This window comes from Crinia signifera, chromosome 6 (genome assembly GCF_055691185.1).
Source record: "Crinia signifera chromosome 6, ASM5569118v1, whole genome shotgun sequence".
NCBI lineage: Eukaryota > Metazoa > Chordata > Amphibia > Anura > Myobatrachidae > Crinia > Crinia signifera.
The window spans coordinates 54,412,497-54,432,646 of record NC_139222.1 but is presented as its reverse complement, the minus strand read 5'-3'; positions in this window follow the sequence as shown (position 1 = coordinate 54,432,646).

Here is a 20,150-nt window from a genome sequence, read left to right as displayed (position 1 = left end):
GTTGAGGTCCGACGTGCAAAAGTGGGGTGTCGTAGAAATCACCTTTTAAAGACGCACATTTCTGGCCCCCCAAAAATGGGCATTTCAAATGAGAAATTAGTCCAATTAACAAAATAGGGTGAATAAGTATGTACTTCAGGGGTGAGTTAGCAGGTTATTGGGGAAGTAAGTCCTGATATTTTTGGAGGTTGCAGGGGCCACTACACCATTCAAAATAGGCAGGCTTTAGTATATGCAGTTAGGCCCTGTAGGATGATTTTAGCTAAAAAGTGCCCCAAACACTCAAACGGGCTTGTATCTGGGAAGGGAAAATATGGGAAACATGACTTAGACACCAAATGATACACTGTATGCCATGTTTCCAAATTTTTATGCACAGTGGTTACAGCATGAAGCGAATGCATGTGAATATACAAAGGTGCATTGCATTAAACAAGTCCAATGAGCGTCCCAAAATGGCCGGCCTGCCTGCTTTCATCCATCAATTGTTCTAAATTTTTCATTACCCAATGAGCTGAGGTGGAGTCTTAGCCAGTGGTACCATCAGGGAGGTGTGTAAAGCAATTTAGTCTAGACAGCCAATCAGCTGCCAGCTTCCATCTGTCAATCAAATACAGCAGCCAATCAGAAAGCTGCCCATTGATCAGCAGGCCCTTTATGACATCACAGACAGACCCTCAGAACTATCTGTGCATGTCTAATGGCTGGCTTTCAGTTGGGCGGGTGGGTGGCAGAGGGAGGGGATGTCTGTCTCGTTTCTGATGAAAATTGCGGTTTTTCTGTGTTTACGGGAAAAGTTGAGGTCCGACGTGCAAAAGTGGGGTGTCATAGAAATCACTTTTAAAAGACGCACATTTCTGGCCCCCCAAAAATGGGCATTTCAAATGAGAAATGAGTCCAATTAACAAAATAGGGTGAATAAGTATGTATTTCAGGGGTGAGTTAGCAGGTTATTGGGGAAGTAAGTCCTGATATTTTTGGAGGTTGCAGGGGCCACTACACCATTCAAAATAGGCAGGCTTTAGTATATGCAGTTAGGCCCTGTAGGATGATTTTAGCTAAAAAGTGCCCCAAACACTCAAACGGGCTTGTATCTGGGAAGGGAAAATATGGGAAACATGACTTAGACACCAAATGATACACTGTATGCCATGTTTCCAAATTTTTATGCACAGTGGTTACAGCATGAAGCGAATGCATGTGAATATACAAAGGTGCATTGCATTAAATAAGTCCAATGAGCATCCCAAAATGGCCGGCCTGCCTGCTTTCATCCATCAATTGTTCTAAATTTTTCATTACCCAATGAGCTAAGGTGGAGTCTTAGCCAGTGGTACCATCAGGGAGGTGTGTAAAGCAATTTAGTCTAGACAGCCAATCAGCTGCCAGCTTCCATCTGTCAATCAAATACAGCAGCCAATCAGAAAGCTGCCCATTGATCAGCAGGCCCTTTATGACATCACAGACAGACCCTCAGAACTATCTGTGCATGTCTAATGGCTGGCTTTCAGTTGGGCGGGTGGGTGGCAGAGGGAGGGGATGTCTGTCTCGTTTCTGATGAAAATTGCGGTTTTTCTGTGTTTACGGGAAAAGTTGAGGTCCGACGTGCAAAAGTGGGGTGTCGTAGAAATCACTTTTAAAAGACGCACATTTCTGGCCCCCCAAAAATGGGCATTTCAAATGAGAAATGAGTCCAATTAACAAAATAGGGTGAATAAGTATGTATTTCAGGGGTGAGTTAGCAGGTTATTGGGGAAGTAAGTCCTGATATTTTTGGAGGTTGCAGGGGCCACTACACCATTCAAAATAGGCAGGCTTTAGTATATGCAGTTAGGCCCTGTAGGATGATTTTAGCTAAAAAGTGCCCCAAACACTCAAACGGGCTTGTATCTGGGAAGGGAAAATATGGGAAACATGACTTAGACACCAAATGATACACTGTATGCCATGTTTCCAAATTTTTATGCACAGTGGTTACAGCATGAAGCGAATGCATGTGAATATACAAAGGTGCATTGCATTAAATAAGTCCAATGAGCATCCCAAAATGGCCGGCCTGCCTGCTTTCATCCATCAATTGTTCTAAATTTTTCATTACCCAATGAGCTAAGGTGGAGTCTTAGCCAGTGGTACCATCAGGGAGGTGTGTAAAGCAATTTAGTCTAGACAGCCAATCAGCTGCCAGCTTCCATCTGTCAATCAAATACAGCAGCCAATCAGAAAGCTGCCCATTGATCAGCAGGCCCTTTATGACATCACAGACAGACCCTCAGAACTATCTGTGCATGTCTAATGGCTGGCTTTCAGTTGGGCGGGTGGGTGGCAGAGGGAGGGGATGTCTGTCTCGTTTCTGATGAAAATTGCGGTTTTTCTGTGTTTACGGGAAAAGTTGAGGTCCGACGTGCAAAAGTGGGGTGTCGTAGAAATCACTTTTAAAAGACGCACATTTCTGGCCCCCCAAAAATGGGCATTTCAAATGAGAAATGAGTCCAATTAACAAAATAGGGTGAATAAGTATGTATTTCAGGGGTGAGTTAGCAGGTTATTGGGGAAGTAAGTCCTGATATTTTTGGAGGTTGCAGGGGCCACTACACCATTCAAAATAGGCAGGCTTTAGTATATGCAGTTAGGCCCTGTAGGATGATTTTAGCTAAAAAGTGCCCCAAACACTCAAACGGGCTTGTATCTGGGAAGGGAAAATATGGGAAACATGACTTAGACACCAAATGATACACTGTATGCCATGTTTCCAAATTTTTATGCACACTGGTTACAGCATGAAGCGAATGCATGTGAATATACAAAGGTGCATTGCATTAAATAAGTCCAATGAGCATCCCAAAATGGCCGGCCTGCCTGCTTTCATCCATCAATTGTTCTAAATTTTTCATTACCCAATGAGCTAAGGTGGAGTCTTAGCCAGTGGTACCATCAGGGAGGTGTGTAAAGCAATTTAGTCTAGACAGCCAATCAGCTGCCAGCTTCCATCTGTCAATCAAATACAGCAGCCAATCAGAAAGCTGCCCATTGATCAGCAGGCCCTTTATGACATCACAGACAGACCCTCAGAACTATCTGTGCATGTCTAATGGCTGGCTTTCAGTTGGGCGGGTGGGTGGCAGAGGGAGGGGATGTCTGTCTCGTTTCTCCTGAAAATTGCGGTTTTTCTGCGTTTACGGGAAAAGTTGAGGTCCGACGCGCAAAAGTGGGGTATCGTAGAAATCACCTTTTAAAGACGCACATTTCTGGCCCCCCAAATATGGGCATTTCAAATGAGAAATGAGTCCAATTAACAAAATAGGGTGAATAAGTATGTATTTCAGGGGTGAGTTAGCAGGTTATTGGGGAAGTAAGTCCTGATATTTTTGGAGGTTGCAGGGGCCACTACACCATTCAAAATAGGCAGGCTTTAGTATATGCAGTTAGGCCCCGTAGGATGATTTTAGCAAAAAAATGCCCCAAACACTCAAACGGGCTAGTATCTGGGAAGGAAAAACATGGGAAACATGACTTAGACACCAAATGATACACTGTATGCCATGTTTTCAATTTTTTATGCACAGTGGTTACAGCATGAAGCGAATGCATGTGAAAATACAAAGGTGCATTGCATTAAACAAGTCCAATGAGCGTCGCAAAATGGCCGGCCTGCCTGCTTTCATCCATCAATTGTTCTAAATTTTTCATTACCCAATGAGCTGAGGTGGAGTCTTAGCCAGTGGTACCATCAGGGAGGTGTGTAAAGCACTTTAGGCTAGACAGCCAATCAGCTGCCAGCTTCCATCTGTCAATCAAATACAGCAGCCAATCAGAAAGCTGCCCATTGATCAGCAGGCCCTTTATGACATCACAGACAGACCCTCAGAACTATCTGTGCATGTCTAATGGCTGGCTTTCAGTTGGGCGGGTGGGTGGCAGAGGGAGGGGATGTCTGTCTCGTTTCTCCTGAAAATTGCGGTTTTTCTGTGTTTACGGGAAAAGTTGAGGTCCGACGTGCAAAAGTGGGGTGTCGTAGAAATCACCTTTTAAAGACGCACATTTCTGGCCCCCCAAAAATGGGCATTTCAAAAGAGAAATTAGTCCAATTAACAAAATAGGGTGAATAAGTATGTACTTCAGGGGTGAGTTAGCAGGTTATTGGGGAAGTAAGTCCTGATATTTTTGGAGGTTGCAGGGGCCACTACACCATTCAAAATAGGCAGGCTTTAGTATATGCAGTTAGGCCCTGTAGGATGATTTTAGCTAAAAAGTGCCCCAAACACTCAAACGGGCTTGTATCTGGGAAGGGAAAATATGGTAAACATGACTTAGACACCAAATGATACACTGTATGCCATGTTTCCAAATTTGTATGCACAGTGGTTACAGCATGAAGCGAATGCATGTGAATATACAAAGGTGCATTGCATTAAACAAGTCCAATGAGCGTCCCAAAATGGCCGGCCTGCCTGCTTTCATCCATCAATTGTTCTAAATTTTTCATTACCCAATGAGCTGAGGTGGAGTCTTAGCCAGTGGTACCATCAGGGAGGTGTGTAAAGCAATTTAGTCTAGACAGCCAATCAGCTGCCAGCTTCCATCTGTCAATCAAATACAGCAGCCAATCAGAAAGCTGCCCATTGATCAGCAGGCCCTTTATGACATCACAGACAGACCCTCAGAACTATCTGTGCATGTCTAATGGCTGGCTGTCAGTTGGGCGGGTGGGTGGCAGAGGGAGGGGATGTCTGTCTCGTTTCTCCTGAAAATTGCGGTTTTTCTGCGTTTACGGGAAAAGTTGAGGTCCGACGCGCAAAAGTGGGGTATCGTAGAAATCACCTTTTAAAGACGCACATTTCTGGCTCCCCAAAAATGGGCATTTCAAATGAGAAATGAGTCCAATGAACAAAATAGGGTGAATAAGTATGTATTTCAGGGGTGAGTTAGCAGGTTATTGGGGAAGTAAGTCCTGATATTTTTGGAGGTTGCAGGGGCCACTACACCATTCAAAATAGGCAGGCTTTAGCATATGCAGTTAGGCTCTGTAGGATGATTTTAGCTAAAAAGTGCCCCAAACACTCAAACGGGCTTGTATCTGGGAAGGGAAAATATGGGAAACATGACTTAGACACCAAATGATACACTGTATGCCATGTTTTCAATTTTTTATGCACAGTGGTTACAGCATGAAGCGAATGCATGTGAAAATACAAAGGTGCATTGCATTAAACAAGTCCAATGAGCGTCGCAAAATGGCCGGCCTGCCTGCTTTCATCCATCAATTGTTCTAAATTTTTCATTACCCAATGAGCTGAGGTGGAGTCTTAGCCAGTGGTACCATCAGGGAGGTGTGTAAAGCACTTTAGGCTAGACAGCCAATCAGCTGCCAGCTTCCATCTGTCAATCAAATACAGCAGCCAATCAGAAAGCTGCCCATTGATCAGCAGGCCCTTTATGACATCACAGACAGACCCTCAGAACTATCTGTGCATGTCTAATGGCTGGCTTTCAGTTGGGCGGGTGGGTGGCAGAGGGAGGGGATGTCTGTCTCGTTTCTCCTGAAAATTGCGGTTTTTCTGTGTTTACGGGAAAAGTTGAGGTCCGACGTGCAAAAGTGGGGTGTCGTAGAAATCACCTTTTAAAGACGCACATTTCTGGCCCCCCAAAAATGGGCATTTCAAATGAGAAATTAGTCCAATTAACAAAATAGGGTGAATAAGTATGTACTTCAGGGGTGAGTTAGCAGGTTATTGGGGAAGTAAGTCCTGATATTTTTGGAGGTTGCAGGGGCCACTACACCATTCAAAATAGGCAGGCTTTAGTATATGCAGTTAGGCCCTGTAGGATGATTTTAGCTAAAAAGTGCCCCAAACACTCAAACGGGCTTGTATCTGGGAAGGGAAAATATGGGAAACATGACTTAGACACCAAATGATACACTGTATGCCATGTTTCCAAATTTGTATGCACAGTGGTTACAGCATGAAGCGAATGCATGTGAATATACAAAGGTGCATTGCATTAAACAAGTCCAATGAGCGTCCCAAAATGGCCGGCCTGCCTGCTTTCATCCATCAATTGTTCTAAATTTTTCATTACCCAATGAGCTGAGGTGGAGTCTTAGCCAGTGGTACCATCAGGGAGGTGTGTAAAGCAATTTAGTCTAGACAGCCAATCAGCTGCCAGCTTCCATCTGTCAATCAAATACAGCAGCCAATCAGAAAGCTGCCCATTGATCAGCAGGCCCTTTATGACATCACAGACAGACCCTCAGAACTATCTGTGCATGTCTAATGGCTGGCTGTCAGTTGGGCGGGTGGGTGGCAGAGGGAGGGGATGTCTGTCTCGTTTCTCCTGAAAATTGCGGTTTTTCTGCGTTTACGGGAAAAGTTGAGGTCCGACGCGCAAAAGTGGGGTATCGTAGAAATCACCTTTTAAAGACGCACATTTCTGGCTCCCCAAAAATGGGCAATTCAAATGAGAAATGAGTCCAATGAACAAAATAGGGTGAATAAGTATGTATTTCAGGGGTGAGTTAGCAGGTTATTGGGGAAGTAAGTCCTGATATTTTTGGAGGTTGCAGGGGCCACTACACCATTCAAAATAGGCAGGCTTTAGCATATGCAGTTAGGCTCTGTAGGATGATTTTAGCTAAAAAGTGCCCCAAACACTCAAACGGGCTTGTATCTGGGAAGGGAAAATATGGGAAACATGACTTAGACACCAAATGATACACTGTATGCCATGTTTCCAAATTTTTATGCACAGTGGTTACAGCATGAAGCGAATGCATGTGAATATACAAAGGTGCATTGCATTAAACAAGTCCACTGAGCGTCCCAAAATGGCTGGCCTGCCTGCTTTCATCCATCAATTGTTCTAAATTTTTCATTACCCAATGAGCTGAGGTGGAGTCTTAGCCAGTGGTACCATGAGGGAGATGTGTAAAGCACGTTAGGCTAGACAGCCAATCAGCTGCCAGCTTCCATCTGTCAATCAAATACAGCAGCCAATCAGAAAGCTGCCCATTGATCAGCAGGCCCTTTATGACATCACAGACAGACCCTCAGAACTATCTGTGCATGTCTAATGGCTGGCTATCATTTGGACGGGTGGGTGGCAGAGGGAGGGGATGGCTGTCTCGTTTCTCCTGAAAATTGTGGTTTTTCTGCGTTTGCGGGAAAAGTTGAGGTCCGACGCGCAAAAGTGGGGTATCGTAGAAATCACCTTTTAAAGACGCACATTACTCGCCCCCCAAAAATGGGCATTTCAAATGAGAAATGAGTCCAATTAACAAAATAGGGTGAATAAGTATGTATTTCAGGGGTGAGTTAGCAGGTTATTGGGGAAGTAAATCCTGATATTTTTGGAGGTTGCAGGGGCAACTACACCATTCAAAATAGGCAGGCTTAAGCATATGCAGTTAGGCCCTGTAGGATGATTTTAGCTAAAAAGTGCCCCAAACACTCAAACGGGCTAGTATCTGGGAAGGAAAAACATGGGAAACATGACTTCGACACCAAATGATACACTGTATGCCATGTTTCCAAATTTTTATGCACAGTGGTTACAGCATGAAGCGAATGCATGTGAATATACAAAGGTTCATTGCATTAAGCAAGTCCACTGAGCGTCCCAAAATGGCCGGCCTGCCTGCTTTCATCCATCAATTGTTCCAAATTTTTCATTACCCAATGAGCTGAGGTGGAGTCTTAGCCAGTGGTACCATCAGGGAGGTGTGTAAAGCACTTTAGGCTAGACAGCCAATCAGCTGCCAGCTTCCATCTGTCAATCAAATACAGCAGCCAATCAGAAAGCAGCCCATTGATCAGCAGGCCCTTTATGACATCACAGACAGACCCTCAGAACTATCTGTGCATGTCTAATGGCTGGCTTTCAGTTGGGCGGGTGGGTGGCAGAGGGAGGGGATGTCTGTCTCGTTTCTCCTGAAAATTGCGGTTTTTCTGCGTTTACGGGAAAAGTTGAGGTCCGACGCGCAAAAGTGGGGTATCGTAGAAATCACCTTTTAAAGATGCACATTTCTGGCCCCCCAAAAATGGGCATTTCAAATGAGAAATGAGTCCAATTAACAAAATAAGGTGAATAAGTATGTATTTCAGGGGTGAGTTAGCAGGTTATTGGGGAAGTAAGTCCTGATATTTTTGGAGGTTGCAGGGGCCACTACACCATTCAAAATAGGCAGGCTTTAGCATATGCAGTTAGGCCCCGTAGGATGATTTTAGCAAAAAAATGCCCCAAACACTCAAACGGGCTAGTATCTGGGAAGGAAAAACATGGGAAACATGACTTAGACACCAAATGATACACTGTATGCCATGTTTTCAATTTTTTATGCACAGTGGTTACAGCATGAAGCGAATGCATGTGAATATACAAAGGTGCATTGCATTAAACAAGTCCAATGAGCGTTCCAAAATGGCCAGCCTGCCTGCTTTCATCCATCAATTGTTCTAAATTTTTCATTACCCAATGAGCTGAGGTGGAGTCTTAGCCAGTGGTACCATCAGGGAGGTGTGTAAAGCACTTTAGGCTAGACAGCCAATCAGCTGCCAGCTTCCATCTGTCAATCAAATACAGCAGCCAATCAGAAAGCTGCCCATTGATCAGCAGGCCCTTTATGACATCACAGACAGACCCTCAGAACTATCTGTGCATGTCTAATGGCTGGCTTTCAGTTGGGCGGGTGGGTGGCAGAGGGAGGTGATGTCTGTCTCGTTTCTCCTGAAAATTGCGTTTTTTCTGCTTTTACGGGAAAAGATGAGGTCCGACGCGCAAAAGTGGGGTATCGTAGAAATCACCTTTGAAAGACGCACATTTCTGGCTCCCCAAAAATGGGCATTTCAAATGAGAAATGAGTCCAATTAACAAAATAGGGTGAATAAGTATGTATTTCAGGGGTGAGTTAGCAGGTTATTGGGGAAGTAAGTCCTGATATTTTTGGAGGTTGCAGGGGCCACTACACCATTCAAAATAGACAGGCTTTAGCATATGCAATTAGGCCCTGTAGGATGATTTTAGCTAAAAAGTGCCCCAAACACTCAAACGGGCTTGTATCTGGGAAGGGAAAATATGGGAAACATGACTAAGACACCAAATGATACACTGTATGCCATGTTTCCAAATTTTTATGCACAGTGGTTACAGCATGAAGCGAATGCATGTGAATATACAAAGGTGCATTGCATTAAACAAGTCCACTGAGCGTCCCAAAATGGCCGGCCTGCCTGCTTTCATCCATCAATTGTTCTAAATTTTTCATTACCCAATGAGCTGAGGTGGAGTCTTAGCCAGTGGTACCATCAGGGAGGTGTGTAAAGCACTTTAGGCTAGACAGCCAATCAGCTGCCAGCTTCCATCTGTCAATCAAATACAGCAGCCAATTTGAAAGCTGCCCATTGATCAGCAGCCCTTTATGACATCACAGACAGACCCTCAGAACTATCTGTGCATGTCTAATGGCTGGCTGTCAGTTGGGCGGGTGGGTGGCAGAGGGAGGGGATGTCTGTTTCGTTTCTCCTGAAAATTGCGGTTTTTCTGCGTTTACGGGAAAAGTTGAGGTCCGACGCGCAAAAGTGGGGTATCGTAGAAATCACCTTTTAAAGACGCACATTTTGGCTCCCCAAAAATGGGCATTTCAAATGAGAAATGAGTCCAATGAACAAAATAGGGTGAATAAGTATGTATTTCAGGGGTGAGTTAGCAGGTTATTGGGGAAGTAAGTCCTGATAGTTTTGAAGGTTGCAGGGGCCACTACACCATTCAAAATAGGCAGGCTTTAGCATATGCAGTTAGGCCCTGTAGGATGATTTTACCTAAAAAGTGCCACAAACACTCAAACGGGCTTGTATCTGGGAAGTGAAAATATGGGAAACATGACTTAGACACCAAATGATACACTGTATGCCATGTCTCCAAATTTTTATGCACAGTGGTTACAGCATGAAGCAAATGCATGTGAATATACAAAGGTGCATTGCATTAAACAAGTCCACTGAGCGTCCCAAAATGGCCTGCCTGCCTGCTTTCATCCATCAATTGTTCTAAATTTTTCATTACCCAATGAGCTGAGGTGGAGTCTTAGCCAGTGGTACCATCAAGGAGGTTTGTAAAGCACTTTAGGCTAGACAGCAAATCAGCTGCCAGCTTCCATCTGTCAATCAAATACAGCAGCCAATCAGAAAGCTGCCCATTGATCAGCAGGCCCTTTATGACATCACAGACAGACCCTCAGAACTATCTGTGCATGTTTAATGGCTGGCTTTCAGTTGGGCGGGTGGGTGGCAGAGGGAGGGGATGTCTGTCTCGTTTCTCCTGAAAATTGCGTTTTTTCTGCGTTTACGGGAAAAGTTGAGGTCCGACGCGCAAAAGTGGGGTATCGTAGAAATCACCTTTTAAAGACGCACATTTCTGGCCCCCCAAAAATGGGCATTTCAAATGAGAAATGAGTCCAATGAACAAAATAGGGTGAATAAGTATGTATTTCAGGGGTGAGTTAGCAGGTTATTGGGGAAGTAAGTCCTGATATTTTTGGAGGTTGCAGGGGCCACTACACCATTCAAAATAGGCAGGCTTTAGCATACGCAGTTAGGCCCTGTAGGATGATTTTAGCTAAAAAGTGCCCCAAACACTCAAACGGGCTTGTATCTGGGAAGGGAAAATATGGGAAACATGACTTAGACACCAAATGATACACTGTATGCCATGTTTCCAAATTTTTATGCACAGTGGTTACAGCATGAAGCGAATGCATGTGAAAATACAAAAGTGCATTGCATTAAACAAGTCCAATGAGCATCCCAAAATGGCCGGCCTGCCTGCTTTAATCCATCAATTGTTCTAAATTTTTCATTACCCAATGAGCTGAGGTGGAGTCTTAGCCAGTGGTATCATCAGGGAGGTGTGTAAAGCACTTTAGGCTAGACAGCCAATCAGCTGCCAGCTTCCATCTGTCAATCAAATACAGCAGCCAATCAGAAAGCTGCCCATTGATCAGCAGGCCCTTTATGACATCACAGACAGACCCTCAGAACTATCTGTGCATGTCTAATGGCTGGCTGTCAGTTGGGCGGGTGGGTGGCAGAGGGAGGGGATGTCTGTCTCGTTTCTCCTGAAAATTGCGTTTTTTCTGCATTTACGGGAAAAGTTGAGGTCCGACGCGCAAAAGTGGGGTATCGTAGAAATCACCTTTTAAAGACGCACATTTCTGGCCCCCCAAAAATGCGCATTTCAAATGAGAAATGAGTCCAATTAACAAAATAGGGTGAATAAGTATGTATTTCAGGGGTGAGTTAGCAGGTTATTGGGGAAGTAAGTCCTGATATTTTTGGAGGTTGCAGGGGCCACTACACCATTCAAAATAGGCAGGCTTTAGCATATGCAGTTAGGCCCCGTAGGATGATTTTAGCTAAAAAGTGCCCCAAACACTCAAACGGGCTTGTATCTGGGAAGGGAAAATATGGGAAACATGACTTAGACACCAAATGATACACTGTATGCCATGTTTCCAAATTTTTATGCACAGTGGTTACAGCATGAAGCGAATGCATGTGAATATACAAAGGAGCATTGCATTAAACAAGTCCACTGAGCGTCCCAAAATGGCCGGCCTGCCTGCTTTCATCCATCAATTGTTCTAAATTTTTCATTACCCAAATGAGCTGAGGTGGAGTCTTAGCCAGTGGTACCATCAGGGAGGTGTGTAAAGCACTTTAGGCTAGACAGCCAATCAGCTGCCAGCTTCCATCTGTCAATCAAATACAGCAGCCAATCAGAAAGCTGCCCATTGATCAGCAGGCCCTTTATGACATCACAGACAGACCCTCAGAACTATCTGTGCATGTCTAATGGCTGGCTTTCAGTTGGGCGGGTGGGTGGCAGAGGGAGGGGATGTCTATCTCGTTTCTCCTGAAAATTGCGGTTTTTCTGCGTTTACGGGAAAAGTTGAGGTCCGACGCGCAAAAGTGGGGTATCGTAGAAATCACCTTTTAAAGACGCACATTTCTGGCTCCCCAAAAATGGGCATTTCAAATGAGAAATGAGTCCAATGAACAAAATAGCGTGAATAAGTATGTATTTCAGGGGTGAGTTAGCAGGTTTTTGGGGAAGTCAGTCCTGATATTTTTGGAGGTTGCAGGGGCCACTACACCATTCAAAATAGGCAGGCTTTAGCATATGCAGTTAGGCCCTGTAGGATGATTTTAGCTAAAAAGTGCCCCAAACACTCAAACGGGCTTGTATCTGGGAAGGGAAAATATGGGAAACATGACTTAGACACCAAATGATACACTGTAAGCCATGTTTCCAAATATTTATGCACAGTGGTTACAGCATGAACTGAATGCATGTGAATATACAAAGGAGCATTGCATTAAACAAGTCCACTGAGCGTCCCAAAATGGCCGGCCTGCCTGCTTCCATCCATCAATTGTTCTAAATTTTTCATTACCCAAATGAGCTGAGGTGGAGTCTTAGCCAGTGGTACCATCAGGGAGGTGTGTAAAGCACTTTAGGCTAGACAGCCAATCAGCTGCCAGCTTCCATCTGTCAATCAAATACAGCAGCCAATCAGAAAGCTGCCCATTGATCAGCAGGCCCTTTATGACATCACAGACAGACCCTCAGAACTATCTGTGCATGTCTAATGGCTGGCTGTCAGTTGGGCGGGTGGGTGGCAGAGGGAGGGGATGTCTGTCTCGTTTCTCCTGAAAATTGCGGTTTTTCTGCGTTTACGGGAAAAGTTGAGGTCCGACGCGCAAATGTGGGGTATCGTAGAAATCACCTTTTTAAGACGCACATTTCTGCCCCCCCAAAAGTGAGCATTTCAAATGAGAAATGAGTCCAATGAACAAAATAGTGTGAATAAGTATGTATTTCAGGGGTGAGTTAGCAGGTTATTGGGGAAGTAAGTCCTGATATTTTTGGAGGTTGCAGGGGCCACTACACCATTCAAAATAGGCAAGCTTTAGCATATGCAGTTAGGCCCTGTAGGATGATTTTAGGTAAAAAGTGCCCCAAACACTCAAACGGGCTTGTATCTGGGAAGGGAAAATATGGGAAACATGACTTAGACACCAAATGATACACTGTATGCCATGTTTCCAAATTTTTATGCACAGTGGTTACAGCATGAAGCGAATGCATGTGTATATACAAAGGTGCATTGCATTAAACAAGTCCACTGAGCGTCCCAAAATGGCCGGCCTGCCTGCTTTCATCCATCAATTGTTCTAAATTTTTCATTACCCAATGAGCTGAGGTGGAGTCTTAGCCAGTGGTACCATCAGGGAGGTGTGTAAAGCACTTTAGGCTAGACAGCCAATCAGCTGCCAGCTTCCATCTGTCAATCAAATACAGCAGCCAATCAGAAAGCTGCCCATTGAATAGCAGGCCCTTTATTACATCACAGACAGACCCTCAGAACTATCTGTGCATGTCTAATGGCTGGCTGTCAGTTGGGCGGGTGGGTGGCAGAGGGAGGGGATGTCTGTCTCGTTTCTCCTGAAAATTGCGGTTTTTCTGCGTTTACGGGAAAAGTTGAGGTCCGACACGCTATAGTGGGGTATCGTAGAAATCACCTTTTAAAGACGCACATTTCTGGCCCCCCAAAAATGGGCATTTCAAATGAGAAATGAGTCCAATGAACAAAATAGGGTGAGTAAGTATGTATTTCAGGGGTGAGTTAGCAGGTTATTGGGGAAGTAAGTCCTGATATTTTTGGAGGTTGCAGGGGCCACTACACCATTCAAAATAGGCAGGCTTTAGCATATGCAGTTAGGCCCTGTAGGATGATTTTAGCTAAAAAGTGCCCCAAACACTCAAACGGGCTTGTATCTGGGAAGGGAAAATATGGGAAACATGACTTAGACACCAAATGATACACTGTATGCCATGTTTTCAATTTTTTATGCACAGTGGTTACAGCATGAAGCGAATGCATGTGAAAATACAAAGGTGCATTGCATTAAACAAGTCCAATGAGCGTCCCAAAATGGCCGGCCTGCCTGCTTTCATCCATCAATTGTTCTAAATTTTTCATTACCCAATGAGCTGAGGTGGAGTCTTAGCCAGTGGTACCATCAGGGAGGTGTGTAAAGCACTTTAGGCTAGACAGCCAATCAGCTGCCAGCTTCCATCTGTCAATCAAATACAGCAGCCAATCAGAAAGCTGCCCATTGATCAGCAGGCCCTTTATGCCATCACAGACAGACCCTCAGAACTATCTGTGCATGTCTAATGGCTGGCTGTCAGTTGGGCGGGTGGGTGGCAGAGGGAGGGGATGTCTGTCTCGTTTCTCCTGAAAATTGCGGTTTTTCTGCGTTTACGGGAAAAGTTGAGGTCCGACGCGCAAAAGTGGGGTATCGTAGAAATCACCTTTTAAAGACGCACATTTCTGGCCCCCCAAAAATGGGCATTTCAAATGAGAAATGAGTCCAATGAACAAAATAGGGTGAATAAGTATGTATTTCAGGGGTGAGTTAGCAGGTTATTGGGGAAGTAAGTCCTGATATTTTTGGAGGTTGCAGGGGACACTAGACCATTCAAAATAGGCAGGCTTTAGCATATGCAGTTAGGCCCCGTAGGATGATTTTAGCTAAAAAGTGCCCCAAACACTCAAACGGGCTAGTATCTGGGAAGGAAAAACATGGGAAACATGACTTAGACACCAAATGATACATTGTATGCCATGTTTTCCAAATTTTTATGCACAGTGGTTACAGCATGAAGCGAATGCATGTGAAAATACAAAGGTGCATTGCATTAAACAAGTCCAATGAGCGTCCCAAAATGGCCGGCCTGCCTGCTTTCATCCATCAATTGTTCTAAATTTTTCATTACCCAATGAGCTGAGGTGGAGTCTTAGCCAGTGTTACCATCAGGGAGGTGTGTAGAGCACTTTAGGCTAGACATCCAATCAGCTGCCAGCTTCCATCTGTCAATCAAATACAGCAGCCAATCAGAAAGCTGCCCATTGATCAGCAGGCCCTTTATGCCATCACAGACAGACCCTCAGAACTATCTGTGCATGTCTAATGGCTGGCTGTCAGTTGGGCGGGTGGGTGGCAGAGGGAGGGGATGTCTGTCTCGTTTCTCCTGAAAATTGCGGTTTTTCTGCGTTTACGGGAAAAGTTGAGGTCCGACGCGCAAATGTGGGGTATCGTAGAAATCACCTTTTTAAGACGCACATTTCTGCCCCCCCAAAAGTGAGCATTTCAAATGAGAAATGAGTCCAATGAACAAAATAGTGTGAATAAGTATGTATTTCAGGGGTGAGTTAGCAGGTTATTGGGGAAGTAAGTCCTGATATTTTTGGAGGTTGCAGGGGCCACTACACCATTCAAAATAGGCAAGCTTTAGCATATGCAGTTAGGCCCTGTAGGATGATTTTAGGTAAAAAGTGCCCCAAACACTCAAACGGGCTTGTATCTGGGAAGGGAAAATATGGGAAACATGACTTAGACACCAAATGATACACTGTATGCCATGTTTCCAAATTTTTATGCACAGTGGTTACAGCATGAAGCGAATGCATGTGTATATACAAAGGTGCATTGCATTAAACAAGTCCACTGAGCGTCCCAAAATGGCCGGCCTGCCTGCTTTCATCCATCAATTGTTCTAAATTTTTCATTACCCAATGAGCTGAGGTGGAGTCTTAGCCAGTGTTACCATCAGGGAGGTGTGTAAAGCACTTTAGGCTAGACAGCCAATCAGCTGCCAGCTTACATCTGTCAATCAAATACAGCAGCCAATCAGAAAGCTGCCCATTGATCAGCAGGCCCTTTATGACATCACAGACAGACCCTCAGAACTATCTGTGCATGTCTAATGGCTGGCTTTCAGTTGGGCGGGTGGGTGGCAGAGGGAGGGGATGTCTGTCTCGTTTCTCCTGAAAATTGCGGTTTTTCTGCGTTTACGGAAAAAGTTGAGGTCCGACGCGCAAAAGTGGGGTATCGTAGAAATCACCTTTTAAAGACGCACATTTCTGGCTCCCCAAAAATGGGCATTTCAAATGAGAAATGAGTCCAATTAACAAAATAGAGTGAATAAGTATGTATTTCAGGGGTGAGTTAGCAGGTTATTGGGGAAGTAAATTCTGATATTTTTGGAGGTTGCAGGGGCAACTACACAATTCAAAATAGGCAGGCTTTAGCATATGCAGTTAGGCCCTGTAGGATGATTTTAGCTAAAAAGTGCCCCAAACACTCAAACGGGCTTGTATCTGGGAAGGGAAAATATGGGAAACATGACTTAGACACCAAATGATACACTGTATGCCATGTTTCCAAATTTGTATGCACAGTGGTTACAGCATGAAGCGAATGCATGTGAATATACAAAGGTGAATTGCATTAAACAAGTCCATTGAGCGTCCCAAAATGGCCGGCCTGCCTGCTTTCATCCATCAATTGTTCTAAATTTTTCATTACCCAATGAGCTGAGGTGGAGTCTTAGCCAGTGGTATCATCAGGGAGGTGTGTAAAGCACTTTAGGCTAGACAGCCAATCAGCTGCCAGCTTCCATCTGTCAATCAAATACAGCAGCCAATTTGAAAGCTGCCCATTGATCAGCAGGCCCTTTATGACATCACAGACAAACCCTCAGAACTATCTGTGCATGTCTAATGGCTGGCTGTCAGTTGGGCGGGTGGGTGGCAGAGGGAGGGGATGTCTGTCTCGTTTCTCCTGAAAATTGCGGTTTTTCTGCGTTTACGGTAAAAGTTGAGGTCCGACACGCAAAAGTGGGGTATCGTAGAAATCAACTTTTAAAGACGCACATTTCTGGCCCCCCAAAAATGGGCATTTCAAATGAAAAATGAGTCCAATTAACAAAATAGGGTGAATAAGTATGTATTTCAGGGGTGAGTTAGCAGGTTATTGGGGAAGTAAGTCCTGATATTTTTGGAGGTTGCAGGGGCCACTACACCATTCAAAATAGGCAGGCTTTAGCATACGCAGTTAGGCCCCGTAGGATGATTTTAGCTAAAATGTGCCCCAAACACTCAAACGGGCTAGTATCTGGGAAGGAAAAACATGGGAAACATGACTTAGACACCAAATGATACACTGTATGCCATGTTTCCAAATTTGTATGCACAGTGGTTACAGCATGAAGCGAATGCATGTGAAAATACAAAGGTGCATTGCATTAAACAAGTCCAATGAGCGTCCCAAAATGGCCGGCCTGCCTGCTTTCATCCATCAATTGTTCTAAATTTTTCATTACCAATGAGCTGAGGTGGAGTCTTAGCCAGTGGTACCATCAATGAGGTGTGTAAAGCACTTTAGGCTAGACAGCAAATCATCTGCCAGCTTCCATCTGTCAATCAAATACAGCAGCCGATCAGAAAGCTGCCCATTGATGACATCACAGAAAGACATCACAGAAAGACCCTCAGAACTATCTGTGCATGTCTAATGGCTGGCTGTCAGTTGGGCGGGTGGGTGGCAGAGGTAGGGGATGTCTGTCTCGTTTCTCCTGAAAATTGCGGTTTTTCTGCGTTTACGGTAAAAGTTGAGGTCCGTCGCGCAAAAGTGGGGTATCGTAGAAATCACATTTTAAAGACGCACATTTCTGGCCCCCCAAAAATGGGCATTTCAAATGAGAAATGAGTCCAATTAACAAAATAGGGTGAAAAGGAAGGAATTCAGGGGTGAGTTAGCAGGTTATTGGGGAAGTAAGTCCTGATATTTTTGGAGGTTGCAGGGGCCACTAGACCATTCAAAATAGGCAGGCTTTAGCATATACAGTTAGGCCCCGTAGGAAGATTTCAGCTAAAAAGTGCCCCAAACACTCAAACGAACTAGTATCTGGGAAGGAAAAACATGGGAAACATGACTTAGACACCAAATGATACACTGTATGCCATGTTTCCAAATTTTTATGCACAGTGGTTACAGCATGAAGCGAATGCATGTGAAAATACAAAGGTGCATTGCATTAAATAAGTCCAATGAGCGTCCCAAAATGGCCGGCCTGCCTGCTTTCATCCATCAATTGTTCTAAATTTTTCATTACCCAATGAGCTGAGGTGGAGTCTTAGCCAGTGGTACCATCAGGGAGGTGTGTAAAGCACTTTAGGCTAGACAGCCAATCAGCTGCCAGCTTCCATCTGTCAATCAAATACAGCAGCCAATCAGAAAGCTGCCCATTGATCAGCAGGCCCTTTATGCCATCACAGACAGACCCTCAGAACTATCTGTGCATGTCTAATGGCTGGCTGTCAGTTGGGCGGGTGGGTGGCAGAGGGAGGGGATATCTGTCTCGTTTCTCCTGAAAATTGCGGTTTTTCTGCGTTTACGGGAAAAGTTGAGGTCCGACGCGCAAAAGTGGGGTATCGTAGAAATCACCTTTTAAAGACGCACATTTCTGGCTCCCCAAAAATGGGCATTTCAAATGAGAAATGAGTCCAATGAACAAAATAGCGTAAATAAGTATGTATTTCAGGGGTGAGTTAGCAGGTTATTGGGGAAGTAAGTCCTGATATTTTTGGAGGTTGCAGGGGCCACTACACCATTCAAAATAGGCAGGCTTTAGCATATGCAGTTAGGCCCTGTAGGATGATTTTAGCTAAAAAGTGCCCCAAACACTCAAACGGGCTTGTATCTGGGAAGGGAAAATATGGGAAACATGACTTAGACACCAAATGATACACTGTATGCCATGTTTTCAATTTTTTATGCACAGTGGTTACAGCATGAAGCGAATGCATGTGAAAATACAAAGGTGCATTGCATTAAACAAGTCCAATGAGCGTCCCAAAATGGCCGGCCTGCCTGCTTTCATCCATCAATTGTTCTAAATTTTTCATTACCCAATGAGCTGAGGTGGAGTCTTAGCCAGTGGTACCATCAGGGAGGTGTGTAAAGCACTTTAGGCTAGACAGCCAATTAGCTGCCAGCTTCCATCTGTCAATCAAATACAGCAGCCAATCAGAAAGCTGCCCATTGATCAGCAGGCCCTTTATGCCATCACAGACAGACCCTCAGAACTATCTGTGCATGTCTAATGGCTGGCTGTCAGTTGGGCGGGTGGGTGGCAGAGGGAGGGGATGTCTGTCTCGTTTCTCCTGAAAATTGCGGTTTTTCTGCGTTTACGGGAAAAGTTGAGGTCCGACGCGCAAAAGTGGGGTATCGTAGAAATCACCTTTTAAAGACGCACATTTCTGGCCCCCCAAAAATGGGCATTTCAAATGAGAAATGAGTCCAATGAACAAAATAGGGTGAATAAGTATGTATTTCAGGGGTGAGTTAGCAGGTTATTGGGGAAGTAAGTCCTGATATTTTTGGAGGTTGCAGGGGACACTAGACCATTCAAAATAGGCAGGCTTTAGCATATGCAGTTAGGCCCCGTAGGATGATTTTAGCTAAAAAGTGCCCCAAACACTCAAACGGGCTAGTATCTGGGAAGGAAAAACATGGGAAACATGACTTAGACACCAAATGATACATTGTATGCCATGTTTTCCAAATTTTTATGCACAGTGGTTACAGCATGAAGCGAATGCATGTGAAAATACAAAGGTGCATTGCATTAAACAAGTCCAATGAGCGTCCCAAAATGGCCGGCCTGCCTGCTTTCATCCATCAATTGTTCTAAATTTTTCATTACCCAATGAGCTGAGGTGGAGTCTTAGCCAGTGTTACCATCAGGGAGGTGTGTAGAGCACTTTAGGCTAGACATCCAATCAGCTGCCAGCTTCCATCTGTCAATCAAATACAGCAGCCAATCAGAAAGCTGCCCATTGATCAGCAGGCCCTTTATGCCATCACAGACAGACCCTCAGAACTATCTGTGCATGTCTAATGGCTGGCTGTCAGTTGGGCGGGTGGGTGGCAGAGGGAGGGGATGTCTGTCTCGTTTCTCCTGAAAATTGCGGTTTTTCTGCGTTTACGGGAAAAGTTGAGGTCCGACGCGCAAATGTGGGGTATCGTAGAAATCACCTTTTTAAGACGCACATTTCTGCCCCCCCAAAAGTGAGCATTTCAAATGAGAAATGAGTCCAATGAACAAAATAGTGTGAATAAGTATGTATTTCAGGGGTGAGTTAGCAGGTTATTGGGGAAGTAAGTCCTGATATTTTTGGAGGTTGCAGGGGCCACTACACCATTCAAAATAGGCAAGCTTTAGCATATGCAGTTAGGCCCTGTAGG